The sequence below is a fragment of the Rattus norvegicus genome, chromosome 15, assembly GCF_036323735.1.
Source record: "Rattus norvegicus strain BN/NHsdMcwi chromosome 15, GRCr8, whole genome shotgun sequence".
NCBI classification, from domain to species: Eukaryota; Metazoa; Chordata; class Mammalia; order Rodentia; family Muridae; genus Rattus; species Rattus norvegicus.
The window spans coordinates 102952998-102972640 of NC_086033.1; the positions used below are offsets into that span (position 1 = coordinate 102952998).

General features: G+C 41.6%; 1 protein-coding gene across 1 annotated transcript in view; it reads left to right on the plus strand.

Moving 5' to 3' along the window:
• Hs6st3 (heparan sulfate 6-O-sulfotransferase 3) overlaps positions 1-19643 on the plus strand; it is a 719306-nt gene that overhangs the window by 264578 nt on the left and 435085 nt on the right. The window lies entirely within an intron of this gene.

The window sequence follows — 19643 nt, forward strand, 5'->3', positions numbered from 1 at the left end:
ATGTACATTCATGTTCTGCCTTGCAGATAATAAATGTTTTATAATTTATAATTACCAAGGTTGTGCCAGCGCCCGCTGGCATGAATTGGAACAATCCTCCGAGGGGGGAATGAGGATTAATGAGAGGAAAGGCAGAGAGAAGACACAGAGATAGGCTCAGGAGGGCTGTCCAGTGAATACTGCAGCCCCGAGCTTATTTTCCAAAGCCTTTTTATACCCCCACAGGGCCATGGGAAGCAAAACAAAAATCTGGCAGAAACAACAATGGCTGACATATATAGGCTATCTGTTCCCATCCAGAGGCCTCCCTATTCCTTCCTAGAAGGTTAATAGAATGTTCAGCACATATCTCTTCTTATTGTTCTATGCCTCAGAAGGCCAGGAAACCCACCTGTCCTCAACTGCCCGGCCAGCACACCCTGACCTGTTTGACTGCCTAGCAGCCAAAATGGCTGCTGACACAAGGTCCGATAAAACATCTTTGTTTCTTTCTTTTCTTTCTTTCTTTCTTTCTTTCTTTCTTTCTTTCTTTCTTTCTTTCTTTCTTCCTTCCTTCCTTCCTTCCTTCCTTCCTTCCTTCCTTTCTTTTCTGATTATTTATTTATTTATTGTGTGCATGGGGTATACATGGAGGCCATAGGTCAGCCTCGAGCATCATTCCTTAGGAGGTATCTGTCTACCTTACACTTTTGAGGCAGCATCTAACTGGGATTTGAGGTTTGCTGATTAGGCTAGACGGTTGGACCAATAATCCCCAGAAGTCTGCCTGCCTCTGCATCCCCAGTGCTAGGATTAAGAGTCTGTGCCACCATGCCTGGATTCTTGCCTGGGATCAAATTCACATCCTCATGCTTGGGCAGCAAGCATCCTACACATTTACTTAGCCTTCTCTCTAGCCCTACATTCTTCAAAAGTTAATACTTCAACCTTTGAGACACACTCTTACTTTTATCACAAAAGGATTCAGTGGGTTTCAGGCACTCTATTTACTAGGTCAAAATCGGGTTAGGTTTTGGGTCAGAATGTCCATGGTTCAAGGGTGGGATCTGGGTAACAGCATTATAGTTGGAGCTTGTGTTCAAGGAAAGGTACCTCTCCTTACCTGGGGTATTTGTCCCACATACACATACAAGTGTGTTGAGAGATGGGACATAGGAATCTCTGCGTGATTTCATCTACAAGCATGTTTTTAAATATGTAATTTCTCGTGCCTTGCTGCCCCATTGGCACTGAGCAGGCATTGAGCAGAGTCATGTCAGGCCTGGCAAGCCATTTGAGAAGAAATCTAATGGACTTCTTCTTTCTCTTAGCTGTGCTGCGCACAGGCAGTTCTTAGGTAAATATAGATCTCAAATAAGGAGTTGATAATCGTCCTTGTCCACTTGCATTTTAAGATTCCTCTTTGTCAAAACATTTTGTCAACTGTAACGTCACATACATTATACAAATGTCACTTTGATTATGATTTGTAGCTCTAAACAGGAAAAAAAAATGAAGCCGTAAGAAATACGAACATTTCCAAATTTAGTAAGGCTAATTACCACCGTTTTCTCTAGAAAATATGATCACTGTTCCTATACGGGGAGGAAGAAACTTTCCTGGAAGAAATTAGAAATTTTGTGTCATAAATTTCTCTGCTTACAAGCCAATACGCCTGGGTGAGTCGAAAGCCCTGAAGGTAAATTTACTGATAGTTAGGAACTGTGGTAAGACGAGTTCACGAGATTATTATTGCACGAATCAGGAAAGTAACAACAACGGCAACAACAAAAAACCCTGTGGAAACTCCCAAGCATCCTGGGGGCGCGCTGCTAATGATTATCTACTAATAAATTGGTCTTGCTCCTTCCCCAGGCAGGAGTGGGAGATGCTGAATTTTTTAAATTAATTTTTTTTAATTAAAACACAGTCATACTATTTCTTCCCTGTCCCCCTTCCTCCCTCTGAAATTCATGGGCTCTTTGTGTCTGATTGTTATCATTGAGCACACACACACACACACACACACACACACACACACACACTCACAGAATAAATGTATGAACACAGTCTGATGAATCTGCAAAATGTAAAGAAGAAAAAAAAAAGGCACCTTTGCCGTTTTTATGGCTGCTGCGAACAGCTCAGTGCTTACATCACACTTGCGTGCCAGCCACTGTGGAGGGAGCAAGCAGTGAATGCCCCGCCTGGTCCACCCATCTCACTTGAGCCTGTGAGAGAGTGTTCGCAGCCTGATCTGATCGTTAACTGCTCGTGCCCTCTCTGTCTTCTCACGATCTCTACCGCACGTTCGCACAGCAGCCTGCATCTTGCCCACGAAGTCCACCACCCAGGGCCCAGCGTGGCTGGCTATTTCTGTTTTTCTTTCTCTCAAGTGTCTCTCTTCTCTAATGTACCAATTCTAAGGAGTATACCAAACCCTAATCATACTAATCTAGAATTTTTTTATTCTACTGTCTAGGGTTGAAACTTATTACCCACCTCAATGCTGCACACTCTCCAGCCATAGGACCACCGCTCTCTTTGGACTGAAGACGAGGTGGTTGTAAATAACAAATATTTCAAGAAAGGCTGCTCTATTCCAAAGAGTGTTGCATATGAAAGCCTATTACATTTAGCTTCATTATACTTGAACCAGACGTATTTCCCATCCGCCTGAGACTCATTCTCAAAAAAAAAGGCATTCTCACCTCATAAGCATTAATCCATACTTGAGCCGGGGAGCCTGATGCTAGGAGCTTAAAAAAAAAAAAAAAAAGAAACCCATAATTTCCTTCTTCATTTTAAATTGCGTGGCATAACTCTGCATTTATAACATAATTCTTTTGAACAGAAACATAATGGAACTGACTAACAACTTGATTTTTTTTTGTCAGTCATATTTATGTACTCCTCCTCCTTACCCGACTAACACTTATTTAGCATTCGTGTGCACTGGGAAATAGTTTCTGTTTTCTTCCTTTCCTATTTCCCAGTTTGGATACAGCATTCCGGAATCGCTGAGGAAATGAGACGATTAAAGTCACAAAGTTGCCCGGGAAAGTTGCACCAGCAGGAGTGTGGAGACTTGTCACTCCCCGGTGCGTCACATGATTAACAGTTGGAGTCTTGACAAACTTCCCGATCCCTATTTACTGATGCGAAGAGAGAGAAGACATCTTTCGCTGCCAGGACACATTTATCTTAATATTGCTGGGGTGTAGGGGAGACACAGAACCCTATTGTAGTGTGCTCTGTGTTTGGACCTAGGAGGACTGAGTCTGGAGAGAAAAGAGTACCTAACTCATGGTATATTCCGCGGCAATGATGGCGTGCAGGAATCAGAGAGCGCATATATTTTGATGAATTTTTATTAATAATCTTTGATAATCCCATACATGTATATAATATATCCTGGTCAAACATATCCCCCATCTCCTCCTAGCCACACCAATCCCTATCCTCTAAACGCTTCTTCCTTCCAGCTTGTCTTTCTCTTGTCTTGTGACATATCGAGTTTAACCAAAGCCACCGGCTGGAGCGGGCATGGGTGTAGAGCTACACACCAGAGAATGAACAACTCATTGGTGGCTACCCCAGTGGACAGTTCTCCATTTTCCAGCATTCATCAACTGCTAATAGTTCCCCGGGGAAGGGCCCTTTATTCGTAATAGAATGATCTGACTCCAGTGCCTTTCATTAGGTCTATTTCCTTCTCTGGAGCTGAAACCCAATACTCTGCTCCCGGGGTGAACTGATTTGCAGCCTATTACAGAGGGGCCAGCATTGCTTTGGGCAGAACATGGAAGCAGCAATCAGATGATCTCCCTCTGCAGCCGACTGCAGAAGGTACTTGGTTATTGAATCAAAGGACCGCTGCCTCCTTTCCCTGGTTTTCTGCCCTGTGGAGCAGAAAGCAGATGCCTGAAAACACCCGATTGCCCGAGGTGTTGTTAACAGCTGTCTGATGACACCGTGTGAATACAATATGGGAGCCCAGGATACTGCCAGCACCAGAGCTGCCACGGGATTCTGTACGGGCAAAACCAAGGGAAAGAAAACTCTGCTGGCTGTGCTTTAAATCCACATTCCTCGCCTGCGTGCTTGGCAGCATCTTACTTTCCGTAGTTTGGGAAGCAGACAGTCACGTGATTGAGGAATTTAGAGTGGGAGGTTAGGGCCCCTCTGCTGGTGCTTCTTTGGGTCTTTCTGAACATCAGTAAGTGGATCAGAAGCTGTAAAGCACGGGGGACATTGTTGTTCCAGACAGGGAAGGAAAGACAGTAATACTTTAGGTTAATATTACTTTGGAGAAGATTGGGGAGGATGTAAAGGCCAAGGTAAAGTTGGCTATTTTCAGAGACTTGTTGTCTTTCTGGCTTAGCCCTTGCACATAATTTTATTCTCATTTTAAATGTCAGTTCGATGAAAATGTCCTTACAGTCAAACCTTGTTGACGAGTGAGTGGTGGTCTGATGCTCGGGTGTTTTGCTAATACTGCAAAGCACTTCTCCGTCCCCATTTTCTCAGCATGCAATGGGGAGCTTGGTGGGCATCACTGAGCTGTGGTCCTGGATGCAGGTGAGCACCGTCTGGTGATGGAAGAGACAAAAACTAAAGGAAAACAAATACAGGATGACTCGTTTCCAGGTTTGAAATTTCTGACTCATCTGGTCTCTGGTTAGATCTAGAAATTGTTCTTTGAAAAAATCCACACCACGTGAGTCTGGTAGATGACGGGTTGAAACCCTACAGGCTGGCTGCTAATATCGCCTTCCACAGAAACATTTGGGAGTTGTGTGTCAGCTGCTTCTCTTCCAACCCTTTAAACAATGAAACTGCCAATGTCCTGATTGACTCTCAAGTTTTCTTCTAGTCTGTCTGTCTGTCTATCTATCTATCTATCTATCTATCTATCTATCTATCTATCTATCTATCTCTCTATGTATACATATATTTTTTTTCTATGTGTGAAAACTTTCTGTAACATACATTTAGTACCGAAATGCACTAATGATGTGAAAAGCCATCCCATTGGCCAGGTGAAGGACTAGACTACATTGCAATGGACCTTAGGAATGTGTTCCTCTATGGCCTTATGCATCTAGGGTGCTTATGAGCCCCTCCACATTACCTTGTGCAGGGGGTGCTCTTCACCATTCTGGTCCTCTTTACAAATCTCATTGTTACTCAGTGTGCTGTAATGCTTGGTCTTGCTGGGTTTTGCACAGTATAAAAACAATGCATTTATCTTCTTGCTCTTGTACACTTGAGGTTCTCATACGGAGCACATGATTATTCATTTATGTCCATTTCATACTCCAAGGAGATGACATCCCCTTCCTGTGAATGTGGCACGGTCATAATCTCGTTAATGGGTATTTGACTATGCATTACTCTATTCTGCTCAAAATTATGAACACGTGATATTATCAGGCTTCAACATTTCTGTGAATCTAATACTTATATTTTATCTTTTAAAATAATTCGTCAACTTTATTGGTATGTGTGAATCTTAAACACATAAACACATATACATTGTGAACTGCCTATCACATTCAAGTCAATTATTATGTCTACCACCTCATGTAGTTACTTATTTTGAGTGTGCGGTTGGACTATATAAGATCTACTGCTTTGAATATCAGGTATTTGAGACATTATGTTGTCACCATTCTGTTCATTAGATCACTGTAATTTACTCACCTTAGAAGTACAAGTTTGTATTTGTGTTAAAGACCTACTATCTCCTTTCACTCCCCCCCCCCAATGTTCTCCACCATCATTCTGTTCTGGTATCTACTGGTTTGATCATTTTTACTTCTCCATGTAGGTCAGATTCTTCTGTTTGCTTTTCCTTTTCTGGCTTGCTTAGGGTGATGTCTGATAGATCTATCTACATTTTCACAAATAGTAAGATTTTCTTTTTATAGACTAGAATGTGTGTGTGTGTGTGTGTGTGTGAGAGAGAGAGAGAGAGAGAGAGAGAGAGAGAGAGAGACAGAGAGAGAGACAGAGAGAGACAGAGAGAACAGAGAGACAGAGAGACAGAGAGAGGCACACAAAGAGAGAGACAGAGAGACACAGAGAGATGGAGAGACAGAGAGACAGGGAGACAGAGAGATGGACAGAGAACATAAGAATAGTGGTTTAGAGAGTCCGATGGAGGAAAAATGAGGCATTAGTCAAAGAACTTAGTAATCTGTCAGGGGATATTTAGAATGTTTCATATTTTGTCTATAGTGAGACTGCCATGAACACAGCGGTACATATGTCTCGTTGAGACGGTGATTTCTTTCTTTTATATATATGTCCAAAAGTGTGATCGGTAGGTCTTTTTGTAGTGCCAATCTTAGCTCTTTTGAGAATTCCCGAGTGTTTTTACACAGTGGTTGAAACAATTCATATTTCTGTGAGTGACATCTAACAATTCCCCCTTCCCCACCCCCACATCCTCCAAATCACTTGTGACGATTTGATGGGAAGTCATCCTCTCAGGTGTGGAATGGTCCTTCGTGTGGTCTTGGCTTACATTTATTTACCTGGTGACTAGTGATGAGCATGTCTGCAGAGAACGTCCCACCTTGTCCACTGTCCCTTCATGGCAGGATCCCCACAGCTCTTACTGCTACTGAGCTGCACAAACCACTTGGATATTTTCTGTTCTTTCTTTTTTTTTTTTTAACCTCACTGAAAGGAAACATTTCTGTTGGTTGAGGACGGGCTGGTTTATGTTTTGGCTTTGTTCTTAGTGTTTTCGGTGTCATACCTCAAACCGTCTTTGAGCAGACAATACCGTGGAGCTTCGCCTCTGTCGTTTGTTCTATGGGTTGTGTGGATTTGGGCCTCACGTCTAAGTCTTTCATTTTGAGTTGACTGTTTATGTGAAGCAGAATAAGGATCTTGTTTTGTTTTATACGTGTATGAGGAAGGTAGAAATTACATTTTGAATTTGCATTTTATATTTGTAGATATCAAGTTTTCAAAGCACACCATTTATGAAAAAGCTCACAGACTCGTCTACTGAGATTTCTCCATTCTTCATTCCACTTGCTCTGTTTTTTTTCCTAATTTTTAGTTTTTTACAGACCAGTCATTACCCCCTTCCTGATCTACCCTCCCATAATTCCCATCCCATTCCTCCTCCCTTTGTCTCCAAGAGGATGTACCTACCCTTACTCCCACTGCCACCCGACCCCCAACCTTGCCAGGCCTCCTCACTCTCTGGGGCCTTAAGTCTTTCTAGGGTTAGTGGAGTCTTCTCTCACTGAGACCAGACCAGGCAGTCCTCTGTTGTATATGTATCAAGGTCTCAGACCAGCTCATGTTGCTGCCTGGTTGGTGGCTCAGTGTCTGAGAGATCTCAGGGGTGTGGGTTTGTTGAAACTGCTGTTCTTCCTATGGGGTTACCCTCCTCCTCAGCTTCTTCCAGACTTTCCCTATTTCAACCGGAGGGGTGCCCAACTTCAGTCTATCGGTTGGATGTAAGTATCTGCATCTGTCTCAGTCAGCTGCTTGTTGGGCTTCTCAGAGGGAAGCCATGCTAGGCTCCTGTCAGTAAGTATACCATAACATCAGTAATCGTGTCAGGCCTTGGGCCTGTCACTGGACTTTCTTTCTCTCAGTCTCTTCTCCATTTCCATCTCTGCAGTTCTTTTAGTCAGGAGCAATTCTGGGTCAAAGTTTTTGATTGTGGGATGGCAATCCCATCCCTCCACATGATGTCTTATCTTTCTACTGGAGGTGGACTCTACAAGTTTCCTCTTCCTACTGTTGGGCAATTCATCTAAGGTCCCTTCCTTTGAGTCCTGAGAGTCTCTCACCTCCCAGGTCTCTGATACCTTCTAGAGGGTTCCCCCACGTCCCACCTCCTGAGGTTACATATTTCCATCATTCTACTGCACCTCAGGGCTTCTCTCCTGCCCCACCTCCCCAATTCCTGATCATGTCCTTTTCTCCTCTTCCTCCTCCCTCTCCCAGTCAGGTCCCTTCCTCCCTCTGCCTCCCATGATTGCTTTAGCTTCAGACATTTCCTGTGGTTCTTCACTGAAATTCTTCTCCTTCTTCTCTCTTTCTCTCTCGTCTTTGTTAATGTGCGAAAAGAAATTTATTCCCACATAGTTATAAAGAACCATGCCTGACATGATGACAGGACCATTTCTCTCCAGAAGGTCTAGGCTTTGCTTGATATTCAAACTTCACTGTGCTACATGGCCAATGGCTGTAGGGTCACTCCTGTGTGTTTCCTCCTTCAGGTAGCCTCTTCTTTTAATATGCCTCATTTGTATGTCTCTTATAAATGTGTTCACCGTTGGATGTAGAGCCCACCTGGATAATCCAAGATGACATTATTTTGAGATCTTTAAATAAGTATCTACAAATCTTTGTTTTTATAATGTTCACACCTGTGAAGGTAATTGTGGAAGAAGATGCATATATGTTATTTCGAGAGCCATCATTAACTCACTAAAGCACTCATATTCTGTAAACTTAAGGGATATGATCTTCAAATATTCCAACACTAAGAGGGCATGCATAAAGTACATACTTTGAACAGGAGTAGAAGTGCCTTAAAATAACACATAGTTTATTTATGTGTGCTCAAGGCTCTGGGCTTGATTCCTAAGGCTGAACAGAAAAGCATTTGGGATGCGTACTATTTTTATTAAAATAAAATAGAGGAGAAAATCAATTGTGATTGTTGCTTATGTGTGCTATAAATCTCACATTTACGCGACACTTATCGAAGCTTCTGATTCCCATCTCTTGCGTCTCCATTCCTTGCATTTCTTGCCAATTTGAAAATGGTGCTGTTTTAGATTTTTGCACGTGTTGTTAACCAATATGTGATGTAAGGCGATGCTAGAACGCTGTTTATCTGAAACCGAGTGTTAAGCAAATTCTTCCTCAAGCATTCTCTGCTCATTTCCATCATGTCTGCTCCCATCAGTTTGATTGAAATGAGTGCCTGGGTTTTTCCCAGTGTTATCCCGAGGGCATACAAATCATAGCTGGCCCAACACAGATACCAACATTAGAACCACTGCTCTCTGGTGATCACCGACTTCTGGATTCAGTTATCTGATGCTTTTATGGTGTTGGTTTAAATCCTCTCTTCCTCTGTGTTAGGTTCTGATGTTGCCAATTACCCCTGTATTCAGGGGAACACACGGTTGCCAAACAAGGAGGGGTGTTACAGAACCGTTTGGTTTGATTTCCTGCACACAAGCAGAAAAATGCTTTGTGTAGGCCAGCCCAATCTTTGTCAGTAGAGAGAAGAGCCTTAAATGGTTCAGTACTCTATCAAGCATCCTTATATGATTATCATTTTTATCTCTGTACAATTTTCATTAGTTTATAATTGATTGGTCACAATAGAATCAAAATTGGTATTAAACACATTAGAAATTGAATTTCATGTATTATTTATTATGAAAAATATTAAGTTCTATTTAATCTTTTATAGATTTGTCTTGTGTAGTTGGCAAACTTCAAGTCTTTCACATTTCTCTGTTAGTTTCACTGTTAAGGCTACATTTCCTAGAAGATTTCTTATGATTGGGTTTTCCTCAGCTCTCCTTTCTGCCACACCCACATTGACTTCATCCCTGATTCCTTATGAAAGGCTGAGCAGGAACAAGGCTGGAGGACCTTCAGCACATCCATCCTGTGAGAGGACACATTGTCCTCCGAATTTCCTCTGAGAAGAACTTTCTCCAGCCGTTAGATGTGCATCTTAGAACAAGGATTGTGAAAAAGCCATTAGAGGCTAGATTGGAAAAGTTGTAAGCATTCAGCCATCTTGGAAAAAGACTTTAGAGAAAAAGGTACCCTGAGTCCCTTCCTCACTGGTTCCTCTGGAGTTCTGAGGTGCCCTCCTCATTGGCTCCTCTGGAGTTCTGAGGACCTTCCTCACTGTCTCCTCTGTCCTTTCTCCATGCTTCATGACCAGAACCTGGAAAATTATCAGATGAAATACAAAATTGAAAAAGTCCCATACCACTCTAAAATTGTGTAATCATTTTCTTCTTGCTGACTCTCTAGCCCAGATGGTCTCTTATAAATTTCTTATGCCAGCTAATTTCCAAGGAATTCCATAAACCTTATTACTTTTAAGCCTTCCGTATCACGTGAATCTGGTAGCTGTGCCCTGCCAAGCTCTTCATTATCCCTGTAGACCGCGTGCTTTCTCAAGGACCATGCTATAGCCATGCTACATCACTCCTTCCTTTCTCATAGAAAGCTCTGAGCTCAGCACCTGCACATCTGCTCGTCCTTCGGCTACACGTACCTTTCTTCTGACAGTTCTTATTTTCTATCCTCATGTAAACCTTAAGAGATGTGATACCCTGTCTGTAGGCACTGCCTGACTGGTCGGTAAACGCCTGCATCCCCACCTCCTCTCCTCATACTCCCTCAGGTTTTTTAGTATCCTGTTTATCTTCTTTATCATGGTCTGTCATGATGAGCCTTCTTGTTCTATTTTCATTGTCTGTCTCCATTTGATATCTGGATAGGAATTTCATTATATTATTTCTACTCTATCTCGATGTCCGGAAGAGTATATAGGTGGATGTGCAAAAAACTTAAGACAGTGAGTCAATACCCATCCCCTGAGCAGATCAGATTGTTTGTCAATAAAACACATTTAATGTCTTGCCATAATTTCCCTAAGAATATCTGTCTTTGAGCTCGTGACAGGGTCACAGCATGTATATAGCAGAATACTTAATTTGGTTCTCAATTATTTGCCTTTATTGCTTATTAATACATCTTAATGATATTAAAACCAATTAACAAGTGCCACTGAATCACTAGAAATTTGTAATATGCTAACCATACTTGACCTTGAATGAATATTGAATGCAAGCCTTTTGCTTAATATAGAAGATGTCATCCAGGGACTTAACAAGTTAGATGCTATTGGTAAAGATTTTATTTATGAATCCCACTGTGTGTGACCCCAGTTCCAATTAGTGGTGCCAGAGGACCTTGGAAGACAACAAGTTTTTTTTTATGCCTACATTTTCAAGACTCTTTTTTTCCATAATAATGTAACTCAGCATTTGTGCCTAGACGTATTTACGTATTGCGTCTTCAGAGTTTTGAGATCAAAGCATTTAGTTTCTTTAATGATGCGGGTTTTTTTTTCCCCTTTTTTTTTTTTGGAAGCTCTGGAAGTCAGACAGTTTGGTAACTATGACCCCACAGGCATACGGAGCCCCGAATGAGCAGCATAATCAGGCTTCCTCCAAGTAAGCGGTGACTCCAGCCATAAGAGCAGATGGAACTGAAACAAGGAGGCTAATTCCCTAGGCACTAAGCTAAGTGAGCAAAATAAACTTGCACCAAGGCTTAACCATGGCGAATTTTATATCAATGTGTTTTGTTTGGCTTTTGAAATTAAAATGTAATTACATCATTTCTTCCTTTCTTTTCCTTCCTTGACCCCTCCCATGTATAAACCCTCTTTACCCTCAAATTTATGACCTCTTTTTCTTTAATTGTTGTCACACACATGTGTGCACGAGCAGACACACACACACACACACAAACACACACACACACACACACACACGGGTATATTATACATTTCTAGAATATGAATACAACTTTCTCAGTCTTTATGGTGTTACTTGTCTGTACATGATGTTAGGTTGACCACTTGGTATTGGATAACCAGTAGGAAGGTACATCCTTCCCTGGAGAAGACTGCACCCACCCAACTCTGGTTTTGGCATTTCCTAGTTGTCTACATTTGGAGTCCTGTGAGATTTCCCCTTTCCATGTTAGCATGACGATGAATATCATCCTTGATACAGAAAAATATGAATATATCACATGTGCTCTTAGGCTTTTCCTGGATTACCGAAGGTGGAGTCCCACCTTCTGCTAAGTGGGAGTAGTTGGGAGTGTGGTTTCTTTCCATGTTTTCTGCTTTCACACAGTTAGATCTTAGCATCTGCACCCTGAGGTCAGACCCAATGAGAAGTGTTTCTCTTTTTGTGTGGTAAGTTGTACATCATGAGCCTCTAGAACTTGACCTTATTCAAGACTAATGTGTAGTTCGGTTGAACTCTCAGGCTTCCTATTAATACTGTCTGTCTCAGTATGGGTCTCAGTGCAGTGGAGTAGGACCCTTCCCAGCAGCCACAGCTTCTGCATGCTAATTTCAGAGGAGTAAAAAGGCAATCACAGTCACTTACTAACTCAAACTTTAAGTCTTATAAGGTCAAAAAAAAAATCCTGTTGTAAGCCACAGAGGTAAAGCTTCAGAAACTTGTTTTGGATTTACATAAACAAAAGCAACTCTCACAGCAGTCACTTTTCAAATAAAAATGAGGCTTTTTCCTATAGAGAAGCTATAACTCCAAAGAAACAATACATGTCGATATTTATGAGGTTCTTAATGCTTCTCCTTGGCAACAAGATCTCAAATACCATGTTTGGTTTTGCTAACTTGTTCTCCTGGTGCTATTATAACATTGGTTGTAGGAAGATGTTATAATGACAGTGCCCTTCAAAGTGTCTTCTGCCCTTGCATTGTGTCCTAGCTGTGAGAAAGTAGGTAGAAACTCTGATTGGCCTGGAAGCCAGAAGATCCTGCATGGACGAGGTCTCATCAACTGATGGGCTATGTCATCGTAGAGATTTTACTCTCTTCCTCCATGAATATTTATAGAATCAGAGGGCACACACTGGTTCCCAAAATTTATTCACTGAAACCCTTTGTCTCTTAAGTGCTGTTATCAGTAAGTATATTTAATGTTATCATCAGTCTCAGGGTTATTATCTTCTACAGTGAAATAAAAAAATACTAATGATAATTATAGTAATAAGAATGGTTTTTAGTTCTTCCTATTTTTCATGTCCTATAATTTGCATGAATTATCTTATTTAATTAAGTACATGAGAAAAGTATATTGCAATGTCCATTTTATATGAGTCAAGTAACATGTCTAAGACCTTCATCTAGTAGGCGTGAGATCTAACATTCATGCCTAGCTTCACTAGGGCTCCTATTTGGTGCATGTGGTGCATGAAGGGAAAAAAAAGCAATAGAATGATCTATATGGTCGAAAATCTAAAATCATGATGGGCTTTAATTTGCATAAAATAAGTTGAAATCCGAGATAGAGAGCTGGCTCAGCAGTTAGCAGCACACATCGCTCTTGCAGAGGATCTGAGGTTGTTTCCCAGCGTCCATGTTAGGTTGGTCACAACTGCCGGTGCCACCACAGCACAGGGTTACCACACTAACATACATGCATAATTTAAAAATAATAAAAATAGACATAAAAGGAAATTGGAATCCAAACAGACCCAAAACAACAAACAAACGTTAGGCGTAAGTTGTATAGAATAGAAAAAAAGACTCAGGGAGGGAAAAAAAAAAAACCCAAACCTTGGGATAGTGCTTTAGAGTGGCACAGGTTGACCCAATTGCCGTCATGGACAATCAAAGAAGGTTGATTTTTGTGAATATATATTGACTTGACAGAAGTCAGACAAGGGATGTAATCATGCAAGCAAGTATAACTACTGTATTTTAAGCAAAGCAGTATTAAAAGACTTCAGGGGAGAACGCCTTGAAAACGTGGGCTTCTGCATTCCATGGACACACCCTAACTGCTGAAGGAACATATAAAAGGAGGTGCTCACCCTGAGTCTATGACCCCTCCCCATGGGTCAGTCATCCTTAGCCTGCCTTGTTGAGAATTCATGTTTAACTTTTCAGCTTTATTTAGGAATACCTGACAATTTAAGATGCTGTGTTATGAACTGTAGTCACACTATGCACTAGGCTTTATTGATCTTCCAATTAAATGTACTCAAGTCAGTCAGCATTTCTGCCCTCCTTACCACTGCCTCAGCTGTGACAATCTCTGTTCTGTTCTCTGTTTCTGTGATTTTAAACTTTTCAACACGGCAGTGAGACCTTACGATATTTGTCAACATCTGTCTTATTTCCCACAGCATAATGCCATCCAGGTTATTCATGCTATCTGGAACAATATTTTTTGTTCCTGACATCTTGGTTCTCTTTGTCTCTTTGGTTCTTCTACCTCTTCTGATCCCCTTTTTGTCCCCCTCCTCCTCCTCTCTCACTTGGCCCCTCCAAGCCTTGCCCAGTCTATTCTGCTGTGTTCAGTATGACCTCTCCCAGATGCCTCTGGCTGTTTTATCCCTCATATCTACAAAAAATAAAACCAACCATCAACCAACCAACCAACCAACCAACCAACCAACCAACCAACCAACCAATCAACCAACCAACCAACCAAATAAACAAAGATTCCCTTTCTCCTCAACCATAAAAACATGAAGCGATACTTCTTTTTATAGTTAAAAAACACCATGCATCTATGTATCAATCAGTATATTGATGTTAAAATTAAATACTTGAGATAGGCTACTTAAGAAGTAAAGGAAGTGTGGTAAGTGTACAGATTTGGAGGTTCGAGAGTATGGCTACTGATGCGACATGGTTCTGTTGAGAACCATCATGGTGGTCAGCAATGATGGGAACATGTGTACAGCAGGTAGTTCATGTTATGGGCTCAGACCAGGGAGTAAGAGGATGGATCTGGGCCCAGCTTACTTCTTACATAACAACCCTGTCAACAGAGCTCTCAGAGGGGTTGAAAAAGAAATGCCTCATAACACCAGCTAGATGCAAAGCTCCCATTAGGCTTTCTCCCTTTCCCTCCCAACAGCAGGGGATCAAGCCATTAACTGCCATAGACACTGTAAAGAACACTCAAACTATACCCAAACTGCTGTGCGCTCTCTCTCTCTCTCTCTCTCTTGTGAGAGAGAGAGAGAGAGAGAGCGAGAGAGAGAGAGAGAGAGAGAGAGAGAGAGAGAGAGAAAGGAGGTAGGTATGTGTGCATATTGTGTAAATGAATAATAGGAAAATACACTCATTCAATGCTTTATGCTTCATATATTGAACTATAACAACTATTCCGAATAATGCATTCGTGAACACTTTGACCTTCTCTTCTTTGACGTGTTTGCCAATTTCCTTTTGGATTCTGTATAGGAGCTGGATATTAATGGTCAGTGAGACAGACACTACCCTTGTTCTCTCAAATCTTGCTCTTTATTGAGCGTTACTAGCAAGGTTTGTCTCCCATGAAAAATGACCAGTCATGAAGGTCTTGATGTGGTCAAATTCTGTCAGGATCCAGAAAGATAGTGAGATGTGCTTTGATCTGTTGGAGGAGAACTAGCTGGGGAAACATTTGTTTAAACATGTCCAACTTGTCTCCATGGCTGCATGTGTCCCAGGCTAGCTATGGGTGCATCCAAGCATGTTTTGTATACGATAGTCATACTGTGATTATGAAAGTTTGGATAATCCACCCACAGCCTGAATTTACTACAGGTCCTTGAACTCAGCCTTATTCTTTCATTCTGATTTTATGGAACTGAAGGTCCCCTTCTCTCTTTGGTAACCATTAGATTCGTTGAACTGGCCTTTAAAACACCCTTTCTGTGACTTCTGTCTCTTAATGCTATCCCTTATTTTTCTGGTATACAAAGTTGTGGTTTTGCTCCAAAGCAAAAGGGTTGTCAGTGTTACTATTGTTTCAAAGCCAAGTTGAGGCCAGTGTCTAAAGTGGTATTCAGAGATACCCACTGATGTTTGCTTCTTCCTTATAAGAATAGAGCAGTCCATCCCAGCCCACTTCAGGGGCATCTACCACCTAATCCTCGCTGTGATTGACCAAGGTCAAGTTTTCCTCCACTCTCTTTGTGGGCGTGTGATATGTTTATATTTGGGTTACTTTCTGCTCCACTTATGCCTGGTTTGCAGACATGACACATCACCCCAAAATACATTAGCTGCATCTCCCGGGAACAAACATCCTCCTCTACAACTGTACCTCTACTGTAATATGTAATACTTCCACAGTGACTGAGACTGAGTCTTATGTGAAGCTCTAGTCACAATCTTCAGTTTTCTTTCTAAAAATACTGATCTCTACAGCTTTCTCTCCTCAGTCCAGGAAAGGCTCTCAAGTCTTTCAGGTAACCTCTGGTGTAGAATAGTCTTGGGTGGTGATCATGTGACACTGCTCTTTGATGAGTGGGATCAAATGCTTCCTAGAACATTTCCCTATGGATTTGTCTGATGTTTTCCCCACAAGTTAGATTTTCTCCTCTTCTTTGTTTTTCCCCCTCTTTCTTGATTTGATGGTTTAACCACTTCCATTTATTTTTGTTTTTTGTTTGTTTGTCTTTTTTTCTATAAACCCTAAGTTCTTTTCAGTTAAACTGAAAACACCAACCTATGCTCCTGTGGCATGACAGATTGATCTAGGCAGAGAAGTAGAAGTTTCTCCCTCTGGGGAAATTTTATGAGTTACGTCCTCTAAAGAAACTTCGCCAGTGAAGCCAGCTGAAGTAGTATGAAAATAGAGCACTATGGAAATAGAGTTTCTAACCTGTAAGCTTAACCACTCATCCTCAGCCTTACAAAATGCTGTGAGGTCTTTTGTTTAATACCACTTTAAGTTACCCGAAGGCAGATGTATGTCATTTATTCTTTATTTGTCTTGTCAATTACAGTACCTCACATTGTGTTGAGACTAAATATAAATGCTTAAGAAGTAGTTCCAAGTTGACTGGGATTTTGTAATGTTTTCATTTTAAAGCCGTTGCCTCTCCCTCAAATGGAGGTGATTCTTGACAGTCTCCTGTGAAGAAAAGGAGCCCCGGCATAGCTAATACATTAATATATAGCTTTGGGATGCACCCATGACTTGTGAAAACCATCCTTTCATAACGCTCTTATTATGTTTGTCTAAGACAGTGATCAGTTTGTGCTCCCTGAGTACGAACTAGACACTATGGAAAGATAATCGGTTGTGTGTTGAATGGGTCTGATTTTTAAATTAACCATGGATGATCTTCAAAGCAAATAATCCACACCTGCAAAATTAATAATTTAATCCTTTTCTCTACACAAAGGATTAGATGAGATGGTTGAACCGTCAGCCAATTTTTTGTGGCAATCATTCCTCCCACGGATCTGTTTATCATGTCTGTGTGTATTGGTTCAATACCTTTTTCACTTAGAAATCAAAACGGTTGTTCAAAAATCGTAGAGAATTATAATACAGCTAAAATCCATGTAGACTGAACAGAATCTGGTGGGGGAAGGTGATGTTTTACAAGCACTTTTAGAGCTTGCATTGCATTCTTCTACATCTGGGGAAAACATGCTGAGGAGAAGAGACTGATGGGACACTCCAGGGACATTTCTTTGTTTATCTACTTATTTTGGACTGACCAGTGTCAGGGAAGTATGTATTATCATCCAAGAGGTCCTCCCCCTCCTCTCATGTGCCTGTGTGCCTGTGTGTGCCCCTGCCTGTGTGTGTGTGTGTGTGTGTGTGTGTGTGTGTGTATGTGTGTGTTTTTATGGTGTTCATGTGTGTTCCTGTCTGTTCTCTCATTAGGGATCAAATGCACACCCTCGTATATACTACAAAAATATTGCACAGATGAGTTCTACTGGCCTGTGCCAGGTCTCCTGATTGCTGGCCATCTGTATCTGCTGTGGCCTTGGGCTCCCAATCTTAGAGCTATGGAGTCTCCACAGTGGATTTGCCACCAATTTTCCCATAAACAACCAGTTGGTTGACTTTGAAAGCTTTTAAACTGGAAACTACCGTCTGGTCTACCTTGGCTGCCATAGATTTGTCTGTAGTGTGAGTTTCAGGAAATAAAACTTGAGGTATTTAAACATATAATTTGGCCACTTCCATATTAGAGTGTGTTTCATTTGAATTAAAAAGTTCAAGTTTAGAACAAGTACGAGGAAATTCTATGTGGACACCAAGGCTTAGTCAAAATCACCATGTGAGTTACTTGAGTAACAAGCTGGCAATCGTTCCAAGAGTGGTGGTGTCCATGGACTGTAATTAAAAGAATTTAATGTTCACAAGGATGATATGCTGTATAGTTTCTGACAGATTGCCATTACATTTATGCCTAATAAATGTATTTTTCATGAATATGCTAAGGCAATATTAATTCCCAGAGAAGATGGAAGTTGTAAAGAATAATTAATTAAAACCATTTCATAGACTTTTGCAAACAAAGTCGATTGTGTCAAACAACCCTGCAAATTAGTGTGGGCCATGGGCAAATGCTGGGCAAGCTTCAGCCGGGCTGAGGCCCTGATAGGAAAGGAAAGTCCCATCATTGTGTACCTTTCTATAGTTCCTAAAACTTACTGAACTTGCCCTTTCTTTCTTTCTTTTTTCCTTCCTTCCTTCCTTCCTTCCTTCCTTTCTTTCTTTCTTTCTTTCTTTCTTCCTTTCTTTCTTTCTTCCTTTCTGCGTGTGTCTGTATATTATATTTGTGCATATATGTGAAGGTTCAGAAGTGACAGCAGATATTTTCCTTAATTTCTCTCACCATACTTTTTCTACAAAGTCTCTCACTGAACCAGGCGCTCACCAGCCAGTCTACCTCACCAAGGATCCTGTCTCTGCCTCCTAAGTCTTCGGATACTAAAGGCCATCACTCCTGCCTGGGTTTTGCGGGGGTTCTGGGCATCCATGCTCTGATCTCAGAGTCTCAGGTCAAGGGTCCTATGCTCTGAGCCACACTCCCTACTAGTAATGAACTAATCCTGTGAAGGGACGAAATAACATCGATGTAGTGGAGCTAATTTTGTGAAAAAAAATATGGATCCCTTAAGTATGCAATAAACTCATTGTTAGAAAGGAGGGCAGTTCAAAGGTAGATATAGTGGTTATTTTGGGTGTGGGAATTTAAATCAAAGGATGCAAAGCCACATGTGTGCTGCATGGAACAGGCATGTGTGATATATAGACTAAATATGTGTGCTGCATGGATGAGGCATGCTACATGGATGAGTCCTGTGTGCTGCGTGGATGAGCTGTGTGTGCTGCATGGACCAGGCATGTGTGATATATAGACTAAATATGTGTGCTGCATGGATGAGACATGTGTGCTGCATGGATGAGGCATGTATGCTGCATGGATGAGGTGTGTATGCTGCATGGACCAGGAATGTGTGCTACATGGATGAGGCATGTGTGGTACATAGATGAAGCATGTGTGCAGCATGGGCCAGGCATATGTGCTGTGTGCAAGAGGCATGTGTGCTGCATGGAAAAGGCATATGTGCTGTGTGCAAGAGGCATGTGTGCTGCATGGAAAAGGCATATGTGGTGCATGGATGAAGCATGTGTGGGGTATGAACGAGGCGTGTGTGCTGTGTGGATGAGGCATATATGCTGCATGTACAAGGCATGTATACAGCCTGGACAAGCAACCTACAGCAGAACGGGTGGCACTGCCACACCCATTCAAAGGCTTGCTTGTGGTTGAAATTAAAGGAGGGCAGGCACAAGGTAAGACAAGGCCTGTGATTGGACAGTAAAAAGTAGGGCAGAGACAGAGTTTCGGAAAGGGGAAGGAAGCCAAGAGGGAGGAGCGAGGCAAAATGGAGGAGGACAAGAAGGATCGTTTTCTGGCTTTAATTAGCCAATGGTAGCCATGACTATCATATAAGAGATGGATTATTATAGAACAGTTGGTCTTGTCTAGGTGGACAAATTATAGCATATCAGTTGGCTCAGAGTTTATCGTGTGGATGTTTTGTGGAGTGTAAATTG